Source organism: Choloepus didactylus, chromosome 11, assembly GCF_015220235.1.
Source record: "Choloepus didactylus isolate mChoDid1 chromosome 11, mChoDid1.pri, whole genome shotgun sequence".
NCBI classification, from domain to species: Eukaryota; Metazoa; Chordata; class Mammalia; order Pilosa; family Megalonychidae; genus Choloepus; species Choloepus didactylus.
In genome coordinates, this window is record NC_051317.1 from 54,528,291 (window position 1) to 54,544,041 (window position 15,751).

A 15,751-nucleotide genomic window follows, 5' to 3' on the forward strand; every position below is an offset into this window, starting at 1 on the left:
CTTAAAGGGAAATTTTGGATAAAATTATACCAAGCATTTTGAAGTCTCATACGTTAATATTATTTAGGAGCAAAAGTGGCATTAGGATTTATCACACACTCTAACAAATTGAGTATGTTAAAATACTCTAACAAATTGAAAAATCCTATGAAGATATAGCAGATACACACTTTATGCAAATTCACCTGTACCTAACCAACATTAACTGAGTATACATACAATATGCATGTTTTATACATCATTACCATTACATGTGAGTCAAGTACTTTGATTCTCATACTAGGGAAGAGGTGTATTTCATAAAACATGAGGAAAAGCTCACTGTGTTAAATTTCTTGTTAACTATGTTTTACCCTGTTGCTTTTTAGTGTTTTAAGGGATTTTCCAAGATAATGTTGATAATACATGAGTTTACTTTGTGTGTCTCTCTTGAAAACATTACTCAATATTTGATGCTCAGAAACTTACTTTGTAATGTGCAAAATGGGTCTTTAAACAGGCATTGAAATAAATAGTGTTAAAATAAGGATAGAGAACAGGGAAATACAGTTCTATACCTTTGAAAAATGGAATTGGTTCTCTGTCACAGTAGTCCATTGCTAAGATGATTAAGATAAAAGGAAGAGAACAATTGAAATATTCTATAATGTACAATCAAGGAGAAATCAGTGGAATTTAACAAACTATGTAAACTGGGGGTAATGGAGAGAAACAAATTAAAAATATAGTCACAGATTAGTTATTCAATATTTTACAAAAAAATGCATATTTTACAGAGACTACAGTTGATGCCCTCAAAATATTAGATATATTGACGATTACCTCATTTTCTCATGATAAATCTTATTTTCCTCATCACAATGTGATTTTCAGTGATAGCATATGACCTTAATTCTATATTAAATTTTTCTTTGGACTGCTTGGGAAAAACAGAGCTTCACAATTTTTTTTTTTTTTTTAATGTTAGAAGCTAAAACTCATTTACTTCAAAGTTCATTTATTATATAATTTTCTTTCAGGACAAGCCTTACATTTTTGGAGGGAAGAATATCCAATAATGATTACCACTATCAATGATGGTCTAAAAACCAAAATTATAATCAAACTAAAATGCCAACATGGAAGTAAAGTTCAGTAACTTCTTTGCTTTTTCTTTTTTCTATGACGAATACAAAATGTATATATTTTAAAATAAGAGTTGTAGTTGAATACTTTTTGATCTCATGAATGTTAGAAAGTATTTGTATTTATAGTTCTTGAAAATGTCCTTATCATTCTGCTCCATACATTTTTCTATGCCTTTAAACAAAATAACAATGTAAATCCAGTCTATTAAAGCATTGAAATGCTTTTTAGGTAAAGTTGATAACACAGTTCTATCTTTCATATCTTAAAAATAATTCTGTAGTTGTGGTAATGTCACACTTAGACAATACTAACACACTAACAAGACAAATGGGAAAATATAAAGGTATTTGTAATTTATGCAAAGTAAGATAAATAACCATGTTCCTGAATAGAACTGTGATCTTCATTTTTGATAGAAATAAAATGAATTTATAAAACTAGCAAATGAAGAAGTACTTTCCTGTATAAAGAAGGAACTCTGTAGATGATACATCATCTGGTAATGCTGGGAAACTCATTAGAATAGAGTAATATCCATTATACAGAAAACTATCATAAAAATGAAAGCTATTAAATGGGAAAGTGGTTGTAAAATACATCACAATAAAGCAACTCCGATTTGTGCTTAAGTTGGAAAAAATAAAATAAAGGATTATTTTTGTTCTTTTTTCATCAATGTGAGTATATATACATATAATATATTAGGTCTTGATGATAATTTATTATGCTGTAGAGATAGTTAGCAGAGGTATAAATTTTGTTTGCCTTTTTGAGCAATATTCCAAAACAGGAAATGACTTTAATTGGAAGAAGAATCATAATGAAGAATCTTCCTACAATAATATGTTTAATGTATTCTCTCCTCTGAAAACAAAACAAACAAAGCAAAGAACAGCTAAATAAAATGTGAAGGACAATATAGACCTTTGTTTGCATATTGATATTTAAATTGTTAATTCAGCATAACATTATCAATATGAAACAATTTTATATGTTTACCATGGTTTAAGCATCCATGATCTAGTTTTCATATGTCACAGAAGTTTAAACAAATAGGCAAGGGGAAAGATAAATGAATGGGTAAAGTTTAAATCCTAGTTCTAGAAACATTTTATATATATATATATTTATATATATATGTGTGTGTGTATGAGTGTATGTGTGTGTGTGATGAGATAGAGATAGAGATAGAGATAGAGATAGAGATAGAGAGATAGAGGTTGGGTTGTTGTGGGTATCACAGAAGCTTGAAAATTCCAGTTTCAGATACAAATTCCAATGATATGAAAAGCAGAGCTCAGCATTAGAATTTTAAATCAACATATGCATTAGATAATAGTAATAACTATTACTTCATAGACTGATTTTCTAGCATCTATTTATCCTGAATGTATCTAAGCAAGATCAAGGAAATGAAGTTCCTAGCTTGGTTGCCCACCAGATAAAAGAACCAGGCTTGGAATGTCAGTTTTTTAACCTCAGGCACGGAACACTCTCTGTTATATTATGGCATCATTCTCTAGTTTACTCAGGGATCCTGAATCTAAAACAGTAAGCATAAAATATAAATGATATTTTCTATCTTCCATTTAGTGCCATTCCACTCAGATCTTGGTTAACAGGTAGTGTTGAATCAACCACTAATACATTGACTAACACTTGCAACTACTGACATAACCCCAATAATTACCAATATCATACAATGCTCTAGCACCACTAATTCATTCATTCCACAAAATTCATTAAGAGTTTGCTACATTTTGAAGCATTCCACTAGACCATAGAGCAAGAAAGAGCAAAATGCCATTGTAGGTCCCTATTTTTAGTTTGTTGGGTTGGCTTTTAACAATATGCCAGAAATGGGTTGGCTTTTAACAATGGGAATTTATTAGCTTATAAGCTTATAGTTTTGAGGCCTTGAAATTGTCCAAATCAAGGCAACATCAGGGCATTGCTGTCTTCTGGAAGACAGTTGCTAGTGATCCTGGACTCCTTTGTCACAAAACAAGGCACACGGTGACATCTGCTGGTCTCTCCCTTCTCTTCCGGGTTCCATGCTTTCAGCTTCTTTCTTCCATGGCTTTCTGTGTTTTGGTTTGAATTTCATTGTTTTATAAAAAAAACTTCAGTAAGAGGATTGAGACCTACCCTGAATGAGTTGGGTCACACCTTAATTTAAGTAGCCTCACCGAAAAAAAAAATAGCCTTCTTACAATGGGTCCACACTCACCAGAATGAATGAGTTTTAAGAACATGATTTTCTGGGGTTCCAAACCTCCACAGTCCCTCAATATCTTGAGTACATCATTCAATTAAAGTAGCAATCAGACTACTGAACTCATATCACTGAGGTGTTTGTTTTTTAAATTTTATTTTATTAATTTATCTATTTATTTTACTTGTGGCCCAGACATGCCATGTTCTCAGCCAGAAGTCAGTTCTCACAACATAGAGTTTGATTATTACTTGGAAAAATTAGCAAACTGCCTACAGACAAGCCTCACCCCATAGCAACAAGTACATATCAGCAATACAGCTAATATAAAGTAAGGAAAGATGCTCTTTTGTTAAATCATTTACTAAAGTATATTTAAGAGACTGTGTCTGTATACCTAAAACAGAATTGCTACCCAACTTAATGGCATGACTTCATCTCTGGACACCACTTTCCTCATTTTAAAAGGGAAAACATCATAATGTCACCCTCTCAAGATTTTTATGAGAATCAGTTAAGAGTTTGAAATTCTTTGTAATTTATAATTACACAAATAGTATTTATTCAAAAGTGACTATTAATTTGGTTTGACTTCATTATTGTGGATGTTTTGTATATTCTTGAATTTGAAGCACTCAGAATTTTACAATGTTGTACTTCCTGCCCTCCACACGCACAAATATTCCTTCAAGAAGTAAAAGCAAATTGGAATTGCTTGAATATTTGCAAAATAATTGCTTTAAAGAAAAAATTAATGAAGAAAAAAATTATTACTACAAGCAGTAGTATTTTGTGTTCTCTGTTTTTTGGGGATTCTTTCTGACTATCTGACATGCTAACAGCTAGGATCTTTAGTAGGAAAGCTGATATAGTTCAAGGACACTTAAGTATTAAAATTCTGACAGAATAAATGTTCAAATATTTAATATTTCAAAATTTATCTCACCCAACGTTAATGTTTTCACACATTTCTAACTTAGAAGTTTGTGAATATGAAACATAATTTCTTAAGTGCTCTAAGTTGCTTGAGTAATTTTTATTGTAGAAATAAGTAATTCAGAATTAAAATGTTTTTTTATTTGTTATAGCATAAAACTCAAATTTTATAATTGTATTTTAGCATAACAATTTATGTCAGATACAATCTTATTAAATTAAAAATGGGTAAAATGGAGAACATTTTCTTAATTTTGTATCTAAGACAAATTAATTCACACTACATTAAAATATTCAGAAAAAAATAATATTTTCCTGATGCCTTCTAAAGATTTTTGGTTCTTCCTTATGACCTCCTACCAGATGTATAGAAAGGGGAAAAAACTATACTGAAACTTCTTTTTTATTTTAAATTAAGAATGCATATTGAATTTTACCAAGTGATGTTTGGTAATTATTTGGGGCGAACATGTTTCTGATGTTTGTTTGTTTTCCATTTTGGTTTATATGTGTGATAAATACATGTGCTATACTTTGTAACATTCATCTACATTTCCACATATTCATTTCTTAGATAATGTCTATGTGTCTATGAACAGTTAATTTGTAATATATAGAAATTTAATTTTCCCCACTGATTATTTATAAATTTTGCATCAATACTAGTGATTATGATTGATTATTATGTTTCTAGACGTCTTAGTGATCTTTCCGTTTTTTGTTTCTGACTCCCTTCAATCTGAGTTTGTTTTCATAATTCTCAGAAATTATTATTTCTTCAAAAGTTGCCTCTTCTTTATGACATTCTTTCCTGCCAAGTCTCTTAATAGAAGTTGACAGTTCTATTCTTGGCTTCTAAGTTTCTCTCTCATCCTATCTCTTCTTTACACTTTATAGGTGAGTTTTACTGATCCTGATTTCCAGCTCACCCACTCTCCTGCTTCTGTACTAGTCTGCCACTCATTTCTAACAGTGGTTATTTAGTTCAACAACTATTTTTCTTATGTTTCTACTATCTTCTTTTTCAATCTGAAGATATCATTTATGCACTTTAAAGGTTTGGAGTTTTTTTTTCATTAATTCTGCTTTCTCTAAAATAGATTTTTCCTTCTGCTGAATGTTTTGCCATATGCTTCTTATTCCCAGGTGTCTCACTACTTGTCCTTATGAGTTCTCCATTTGCTCTTTGGGGGTTCTCTGCTGCAAGCTTCCTACTATTTACCTAGCCCTAGTTTATGCTGTTTCAAGTAAGATTTGAAATGGGAAAATAGGTGAAAGGATGGTAGACCTCAAGATAGGAAGGATTTTGTCCTGCAAACTAGGATCCAATGCACCCTGCCTTCCCTCTGCCCCCACATTTGGATACCATTAGGTCCTCCATTTCCTAACTGGTTTCCCTAGCTTTCTTCATATGTTTGGGTCTCTGGGATCTTGTGTCATTACCCTAGGAAGCAAACAGTGGAAAGTGGGTGACTCTCCAGCCTGCCTTATTTCCATTGGCAAACTACCTTGATGCTATACATGGGAGAAAGTCACAAATAAAATGAATACTGTTATTTATTAATCTTCACTACTGGTAAGCATTGTGCTACAGTTTCTGAAATATGGACTGCATTATTTTCATTATACAAATTTGGTGACTAAGTGAAAGGAAATTGGAAATGGGTGCAAGGAAAAGTAGAGGTGACTGTTAAAAACGTCTATGCTTTTGCTGGTATATCTTTCTGTCACCTACTTGGGGAACAATGTAAGATCGGGGAGAAGGTTGGTTTAGAAATTATCTGCCTTTCTTGGTTATTAAGAAAGCTCTATTATTCTTTCCTACATAGATTTTACAGATAATTTAGAAAGAAAATATGTACTCTTCAGAACAGTAGAGTCCATCTTTTCAAAATGAGCTTTCACATGAACTACATAAAAAAGGATTAGCAAAAGACAGGAGTCACACCCCTTAGCGGCAATTTAGTCTTTAAGAAATGGGGAAAGGATTTTGGGTTTGAATTAATTTATGGAAAAAATCTGACAGGTCTCTCACAGTCAGAGACACTATTGGAATGTCTTTTTTAATGCAGGCATTCTTTCAGCACCATCTTATGGCAAATAAATTTATTTAAGCAGATAAATCAAACGGCTGGCTTAAATAGGTATAGAAGGATAATAAGATAAAATAAAATTTTTCCTTTGCTACTATCTATTCCTGTCTTATTTAAATAGTTCTCAAACTGTATTTGATCTTTCTTAAAATTTATTTTTCGAACATTTCAAAGACTATAAATTTCCTTTGAGGTTGGTTACTTTGTTTCCCCTGTCAATTCAACTGCCTGGAGAGCAAAAATATAAAATGTTAAAAATGATTTAATGTATTCAATGTATATGAACACATTTAAAGCTTATTTAAGAAAGTAGGTTAGAATAATATGAATTTATTTAAATTTTAAAGAATAAAGTATAAACCACAATGAAATTCTTGGGTTTTCCTTTTATCTCCACAATATATGTAGGCTGGTAACCCTTGATTCTCCATAATCTTGAAATGTCTGATGAAAAGGTGCATAATTCAGTAAACTACTTAATTCCATACATGATTTTCAGAATGTTGAAAATTTTATTCATATTGTGATTCTAAATATCATTTTGATTGCTAATATTTAAGTTTTATAGTAAAATATATTATAATAAAGTTAAACTCCCACTGGTGTTCAATATTTGATCATCTTCAATTCATCACCAAGCTTGAAATATCATTGTAATTTACCTACTATGTAATTGCCTTATTAGATTGTGATGTGATTTTCTTTCTTAGACTTGCTATAGAAATCTAGCCATGTTGTCTTGCTTAAAAACTCGATTGTTAATCAAAAAGCATTGCTGCATCTTTTTTTTTATACTGAGGGTGAAGTAATTTATGCAGATAATTAAAGAAGTACTTCAATTTTCATTACGTCCTTAAGCATACTCTCTTTTCAATCTAGATTAAGCTTAATAGAGTCATTTGCATGCACTTTCCACTGATTTGAAGTTTTGTTTGCAAACAAATTGGTATTGTAAAACTTACTGACTTACTTTTACCATATTTCCTCATTTTATTGATATATTGAAATACTGGCAGAGTTATAACAAGCTTTCTTGAAAAATTCCACATATAATTCAATGTTTCTTACTCTCCTGCTTATATAATAGTAAAGAAAATTAGGTTCAAAGATTTTTGCTGCATATAGGAATTGTTATCCCTGACCCCTAAAATAAAAAAAAAACAAAACATTGAAATAAAAGATGAGAATGAAAATTATCTTTAATAACACATGTTTATATATGCAGAATATGAATTTTACTGAAATTATAATGAGGAAATATTAAATAGGATTTAGTTATATTATAGGAATGCCATTTTAATTTATTTTGTGTATTTAGTTATTTCATACCTATTTCCTATGGATTTAGCAGTTATTTTTAGAGAATTTATTTTCTTTCTTGGGTAGAGTCCCATGGGCTATTTTTTGCGTCTAGGGTAATATAGAGAAATAAAGGTAATAATGAAGTTGCTTTTTTAATGAAATGAAAAAAAATCTAATTCCTAGTATTGAAATTACCAACCACAGCTGTCTACTCAAGTCATTATACAGTGTATCTCTCCGTATTGATCTCAGCCACAATGCACAACAAAATTCTTTAGAAATTTCCTGAGTAGATAGCTCTTGGAGACAAGGGCTGGATGACTGGTGGGAGATGATTTACAACAGCATAACACTGTTTGAAAAGAAATATTAATATTTCAAATTATACAGATGTTTGATCCTTAGTTATTACACACCATGATCTTAGTACCTCATATTCCCTTGCTTTTTCTTCATATTTCGTAATCTGCTAATGTGAGGATATATCAGATCCTTGGTGATAATTTCTTTGCTGCTTGACTTCACTCCCAATAAGCAGTGGGCTTTATAAGGACAGTGACCATCTACATTGCTTACTATTCAACATCTCAGTTTTTGCTTAAGAGATTGCCATGGAATAAATAAATGGAGACACTAACTTGTTTCAATTTAAATAATCCAAATAATTATAAAGTACTTATGTCCATTAGGAATTCAGGCATAGATTCTGCCACCATGGAAGCTTTCATTATCGATTATTATCACAATCTTCTGAGTGTCAATCATCTCATTTGCCCTGTTCAAGTCATATTTTGAATACATATCTGTCTGTTAAAATATCACAGAATAAGAGACTTCTCAAAAATTATTTTTAATTAGTTTTCAAATTCATCTAGATGTGATTACACATCTATAAACACAATCTTTGTTTTTATACTGGATTCATATACTTCTAAAACCTTCATAGATCAGCAAATGTGTAAGCATTTTTGGAGAAATAAAATGAAAACTCTTAAAGGTTGAATATAATGCAAATGAGATGTAAATATTGAGATGATTATGTTATTACAAATAAATTTGCTAAGCTTCTGAAACACACAGAAATTTACTAAATATGCTGTTTTTACTAGATCTTATTTCATGATTATCTAATTTTTAGGTATTAAAGCAAATTATGAGTAGTAAAATGTATGGTCTTTTATTCATATTTTAAGTAATTTTTCTTTGTATTAAGAGAAAAATAATTTCATTTAGAAAATATTTCAGATTGCATTGGCTAATATGAAATTTAATTATTACGACACACTTATTCATTGGGTCATGTAAGTTATCATTGAAAGATTCATTGTATTTTTATAGAAGAACACAATATTCATTTTTGAAAGGCATTAATTTAGAATGAACTCAAAAGGATGAAATGAGATAATCAGAAAGCTAATATCAAACAGGTTTTGAGGTTAAAGTTAATGATCATGATTCTTTTAAAAATGCTTTACTTCGTAATTTCACAATATTCTTTCATACAACGCCAATTTATTCTAACCCTGTTTCGGTGATTCAGACACAAAGATAAGGTGTAAAGTCTGACCTTGAGACTACATCTTAACTGAGTGATGTGGAAATGACCTTCTGTTAAAAATCAAAATATTACTCAGTTTTAGTTTGAATTAGTGAATTTTTCTTTGTTTAAATCTTTTCATAGAAAGCTTTGAGTATACATGAGTTTCTGTAATCATAGTCCAGATAAGTGCAGTTTTACTCTCTGAAAACTGTATACAAAGAAGTGATTTCCAGCATTTCATGGGAGACCCTGCCTTTCTTGATTGACTTGTCTAAGCTTTGCCAAATGACAAGAACACATTCCTTATCTGGGTTTATTCTAATCTCTTCAACCTTTGAACATCTCCTGTTCAAGGTCCCTTAACTAATTAGTGGCAAGGTCCATTTCCTGGTAATTGTTGCTGGATTCCAATCAAGCAATCACTCCATTCTAGCAATGTACTATATTTTATTTTTGGTGTCACAGTTCAGGTAATGAACATCCTTTAAAAGAAAAAAAAAATGTAGAATTCATAGATCTTCTATGTAACAAATTTATGTTACTCAAAAGTTTGCTTTTATAAAACCATGGGGCTAAAATGAGCTCCGTTTCTTACCCCTTGCCTTTCATCAGTTGGAAACACTCTAATGATAATTTGACAAGTTTTAATATTGTCTCTGACTGAAGGGATCCTAAGCAAATGTATAGATACTTGAAAAAAAAAGTCTTTGAATTTTGAAATAATGGATGTTTTACCAGAATTCTGGTTGTTATAGCATCCACTTGCTTTCCTCTCAAACTGTTATTGATGGTGGGTATACGAATAACAGAGAGAGTGAGAGCAGCTCATTATAGGTGAGGTATTTTATAGTTATTCACCTGGAGCTATCACTTGTTCCTTGAAGGCTGGGCATCATTCTTTATAAGTGTAACTGAAAGAAGTATATTCATGAACATATATGGATGCACATCCATATCCTGCCTGCTTTAGTTTTTCCCTCCCAGATCAGTAAAGAACCATGCTAAGTCACTATAAACAATGAAGCAAAATTATGGCAAAATTTTATAGATAAAGCTAACTCATGCCACTCTTTTTATTCTTCTCTATGTAACACACTAGCTAACTGCTTGACAAAAGAGTAAAGGGATGAGAAGTTGGCTGGCGAAAAGCACAGAGTATTTGATCTGTGTCACAGAGAAGGGAAATATATTTGAATGCCAGTTTAAATATAACATGCTTATGAAAAAATGGAAGAGATTTTCATCATTTTGACGTCTATTCATTAGACTACCACTTTTCTAAGTATAAATAAATAAATAAAATCCTGTTTTAATTAGTTGTTACATATTTTTTCAAATAATATCTATTTTTAAGTAAGAACATTTATATTGAATTAAGTCAACTTGGTTGAATAATTTGCACAACTGTTTTCAATTTTTGTGTTTTTAAACTTTTATTTTGAAATAATTTCAATCTTACAGGGAAATCATAAAAATAATGCAAAAATAATAGAGAAAACTCCAATATACTCCTTATCCAGATACTGAGATTTACCTACTGTGGTTGGTTGAATTATTTACCCCAACAAACACATGTTCTTAATTTTAGTCCTCATCCCTTTGGGGGTGAATCTATTGTAAACTTGACTTTAAAAGATGTTATTTTTAGTTGAAGTGTGACTCAACAGAATGAGGGTGGGTCTTAATCCTCATACTGGGCAAAAGCAGTGGTTTCTCTGCCCAATGCATGCAAATGACCAGTTCCTGAGACACCGGGGTTTCAAAGAAAGGTGAGTTCATTGCCAGGCTGGAGCAGGATATCAGATGGCCTATCAGCCTAAAAATATGCTTCCCTGAGTATAAGGAGTTCAGGGGGCATTTATGGATTCAAGCAAGGGGGAGTATGGAGTTGTTGCCATTACAAAAGTAAGTATACACAAGGCTGAGACTAGACTAGAATAACCATTGCAATAGTTAAGTATGCAAATGGTGAGATCAGGCTAGAATAACCATTACAATAGAAAGTATAAGCAAGGGTGAGACTAGTAATTTCAGGTATTAACTTCTGCCTATTCTACAACATAAAAAGAAAACAAATCTATATAATTATTCAGTAATCATAATCATCCCCTAAATCCTGATTTCTAGGTTACAATCCTGATTACTGGAAGCCTTTTAAGGAGGACTCAGAAGCTTCAGAAGTGAGGAAAGAGAGGCCATCAGATTGTGATGAAAGGCAAAAATACAAACCAAGAAACCCCAAGGATTGCTGGTAGCCAGCCAGCACCAGAAGCTAGTCTTTGAGGAGAAAGCAAGCCTTGCTGAGATCTTGATTTTGGACTTCTAGCCTCTAAACTGTGAGCCAGTAAATTCATACTGTTTAAGCCAAAACCCATTGTGTATTCATTGTCATAGAAGCTCTGGCAAATTAAGGCACCATTTTTTTTTAAACATTGTGTCACCTCTGTTATATCTATCTATCATCTATCTATCTATCCATCCATCTCTGCCTATTTTCTAAACATTTGAGAGTAAATTGCATACTAATTAGGATTACCCCTTAATACATCCATGTATGTTTCCTAAACAAGGATATTCACTTATGTGACTACATTAAGTACAATTATCAAAATATTTAACATTGATGTAAAGCATACAGTAAATATTCTGATTATTTAAAATGTCCCAAAAATCAATTGGCCATAGGTGTGAGGGTCTATCTCTGAACTCTCAATTCAATTCCATTGGTCAATATTATCTATCCTTTTGCCAATATCATGTGCTTTTACCACTGTAGCTTTGTGATATTCTTTAAAGACAGAAAATCCGAGTCCTCCAACTTTGTCTTTGTTAATGTTGTGTGTATTACTTAAATTGATTTTCTTATGTTGAACCACCCTTGCATACCTGGGATAAAACCACTTGATCATGGTGTGTAATTCTTTTAATGTGCTGATGGATTTGATTTCCACATATTTTGTTGAGAAATTTTTCACCTATGATTTATTAGAAAATTTGGTCTATAATTTTCTTTTCTTGTAGTATCTTTTTATGGTTTTGGTATTAGGCAATGTTGGCCTCATAGAATGAGTTATGTATTGTTCCCTCCACTTCAAATTTTTGGAAGTGTTTGAGCAGAATTGTCATTCATTCTTCTTGGAATGCTTGGTAGAATCCACTGTGAAGATATCTGCTCCTGGACTTTTCTTTTTCAGAGATTTTTGATGATTGATTCAGTCTCTTTACTTCTAATTGGTCCACTGAAGTTTTCTAATTCCTTTAGATTCAGTGTAGGTTTTCTGTGTGTTTCTAAGAATTTGTCCATTTCATTTAGGTTGTCTAATTTGTTGGCATGCAGTTGTTCATATTATCCTATTATGATTCTCTTTATTTCTGTGGGTCAGTAGTAATGTTCCAACTCTTATTTCTGATTTTATTTATTGTCTCATCTCTCTTTTTCTCTCTGTCAATTTAGCTAACTGTTTGTCACTTTAATGATCTTTCCAAAGAATCATCTTTTGATTTTGTTAATTCTCTCTATTTTGTTAATTCTCAATTTCATTTATTTCTGCTTGCTTTGGGATTAGTTTGCTGTTCTTTTTCTAGTTCCTCCAGATATGCAGTTGTCTTTCATTTAAGCTCTTTCTACTTTTTTTTAATATAAGCATTTAGGGCTATAAATTTCCCTCTCAGTACTGCCTTTGCTGCATCCCATAAGTTTTGATATGCTGTGTTCTTGTTTTTATTGATCTCAAGATATTTGCAGATTTCTCTTGCAATTTCTTCTTTGACCCACTGATTATTTAAGAGTGTGTCATTTAACTTCCATGTGTTTGGGAATTTTTCAATTCTATGCTTGTCATTTATTTCCCATTTCATTTCTTTATGGTCAGAGAAGATGCTTTGAATAATTTCAATAATTGTAAATTTACTGAGACTTGTTTTTTTCTTGCCCTAGGCATGACTTGCAGTTTTCAAAAATTCTCCAGTATGTGTGACTCTTTCTCCTCCAAGAAGGAGTTTCTCTCCCCAGCTTCTCCTTTCAGGGCCATAACCTGTGCTCTTTGCCTCAATCACTGTCTTCGATCCCAAGTAAGTGCAGTTAGCTCCACTCCACCACCCCAGGCCCTTCTGTTCTAACATCCTGTACTCTCTCTGATCCAGTGATCTGTTCCACCTTTCCACACTGGTTCTGCTCCACAGCTCTGCTCTCCTTTACCATGCTGTTTCTCTGTTACAGATATTTTCTGAGTCACTCTTCCATGGAGCCATTTAGGGGCAATATACAAAGACAATCTATTTTCATGTAGATGCATCAATAACCTGACTCCAGAGACCTGCACCTGAATGCAAGGAGGCTGCCAAATGCCACTATGGGCTACATAAACTGCCATGGGGAAAACAAGGGAGAGGAATGAGCATGGACAAATAAATTTGTTCTATTCTTCTCCTATCATTCATTTTAGTTTTTTTTTTTTTTTTTTTTTTTTTTAATTCCAAGCCCACATGCTTTACTTTGTTTTCTGGCCTCAATCATCTTCCAGAATTTGAGGAAAGTTGGTTCTGACAGATTCGGTCTGTTTTTACTGTTTCTAAGCATGGTTCACCTGGGTCTCCTTACTTTGCCATCTTACTGACCTCATATCCCAGATTTGTTTTTATTTGATACTCCATTTTGTCTTATAAAGTATCTTAACTTCATAGGTGAAAAAAAAAAAGTATTTACCACATCTGCTTAAGAATTCAAGACAAAAGAGTCAAAATATATTAATGAGCTGAACATGTAATATTTTATGAAACATAAATAACCATACCATTCTTTGCTTGTGCACAAAAAAGGGTAAACTGTGACTAAATACTATGTATAATTTTTTGCCCTTCAACTGAAGAGAAATAAACTTCAGGGGGCAGATACAGCTGTAAATGAATGACTGGAAATACAAATGAACTAACTAAGGTGAAATAAATGAATTAATATGCTTTGAGGTTACCAAGTTTTTTAAGGAACATGATATAAAGATAGTGAACAGGTACTCTTCACTTCCTTTAAGAAAAGATAATGGTATTTACCTGTGGTTGTAAAGACTGATGGGAAAGATATGAGTGTCATTTACATATCATTATATACATACATATCCAGAAGGAATATCATAGTAAAATGATAAATATTTTGGCTAGTCTGTAAGAAAAGATGATTTCCCCTGATATCTTAATTGTGATACAGGCTTACAGTTAAGGATAATACAATTTAATAGCTCTTTCAATGCAATGATTCTAAAAATTTTGAAGCATGATACTGCTTTTGAAGTGGAAGTCTTTTCATATATGCTTGCACCTTTAAAATGATAATGGAAAGATTCCTGGTAATAAGAAAAATATGTAATAATTACTGAGGAAGGGATTAGCTTCTATTTTACTTTTGAGAGGGTAGTTATATCTGAGTAAAATGCGCTTCCACTATTTTTATTCTTCAGACACAGCTAGTTTTCATTTACTTTGATTCATTGCACTTCTATTGCTTATTCACTTTAAATTACATTTTATTGTTTCCATCTTGAACAGTAATAGTATCATCATCATGAATAAGTTTCACACATTAAAAAGTGTGTACCTGCTGTTTTCCATCTGCTTTTGTTGTTCTTTCACCTTGTTTGGACATCTAAGAAGATACACGATAAATCAGGTAAAGAACTGTTTTAAGGCAGCTGTCATTGTTACATACAGGACTTACAAAGAAATCAAGTTAATTTGCAAAATAGGAAAAAGTTTCTGTTTTTCATATTCATAGAGAATCTACTCCTTATTTTGTTATTGCTTACATTGCAATACAACATACAAAAATGTACATTATAATGAATTTGTACAACTTCAACACACAATTGGAAGTGTGGAATTTTATATTACTATAAGTACACAGATTAATTTTGACATTATTTCACTTCACATATACTGTTATATTTATTGTGTTATTCTTCCCTTTGTAGCTTTTTATTTTGTAATAATTATGGACTCACAAGAAGTTATGAAAACATAGCAGAGAGGTCCAGTGTACTTAGCATCCAGTTTCCCACAATTACAATGTCCTGCATTAAGTGTAATAAAGTATCAGGATCAGGTGTTACTCTTCTTTTGCTCAAACTGTTTGTAAGGTTCATTCATGTTGTTGCCTGTAGCAGTATTTCAGTAATTTTTAGTGTTCCATGATCATAAAATTACATTGAATCGGTAGGGTATTTTAAAAATCTATTCTGTTGATGGACATCAGGGTTGTATAAAGACTTCAGTTACTATAAGCACTGCTGTGAGCATTCCTGTACATGTCTTTGGCTGCACGTATAAACGTGTACTTGGTGTATATTCCTTTGACCAAAGTTTAGGCTCTCGGGTAGTGCATTTTCAGTTTTAGTAAAAGCTAAAGAACAGTTTTCAAAGGGATTGTGCTGATTTACCCCCAACCAGCTGTATATTAGAGTTCCTGTTATTCTACATCCTCATTTATACTTGTTGTCATTAGTCATTATTAATTTTAGTCAGAATTATTGGTGTGTAGTTATATAT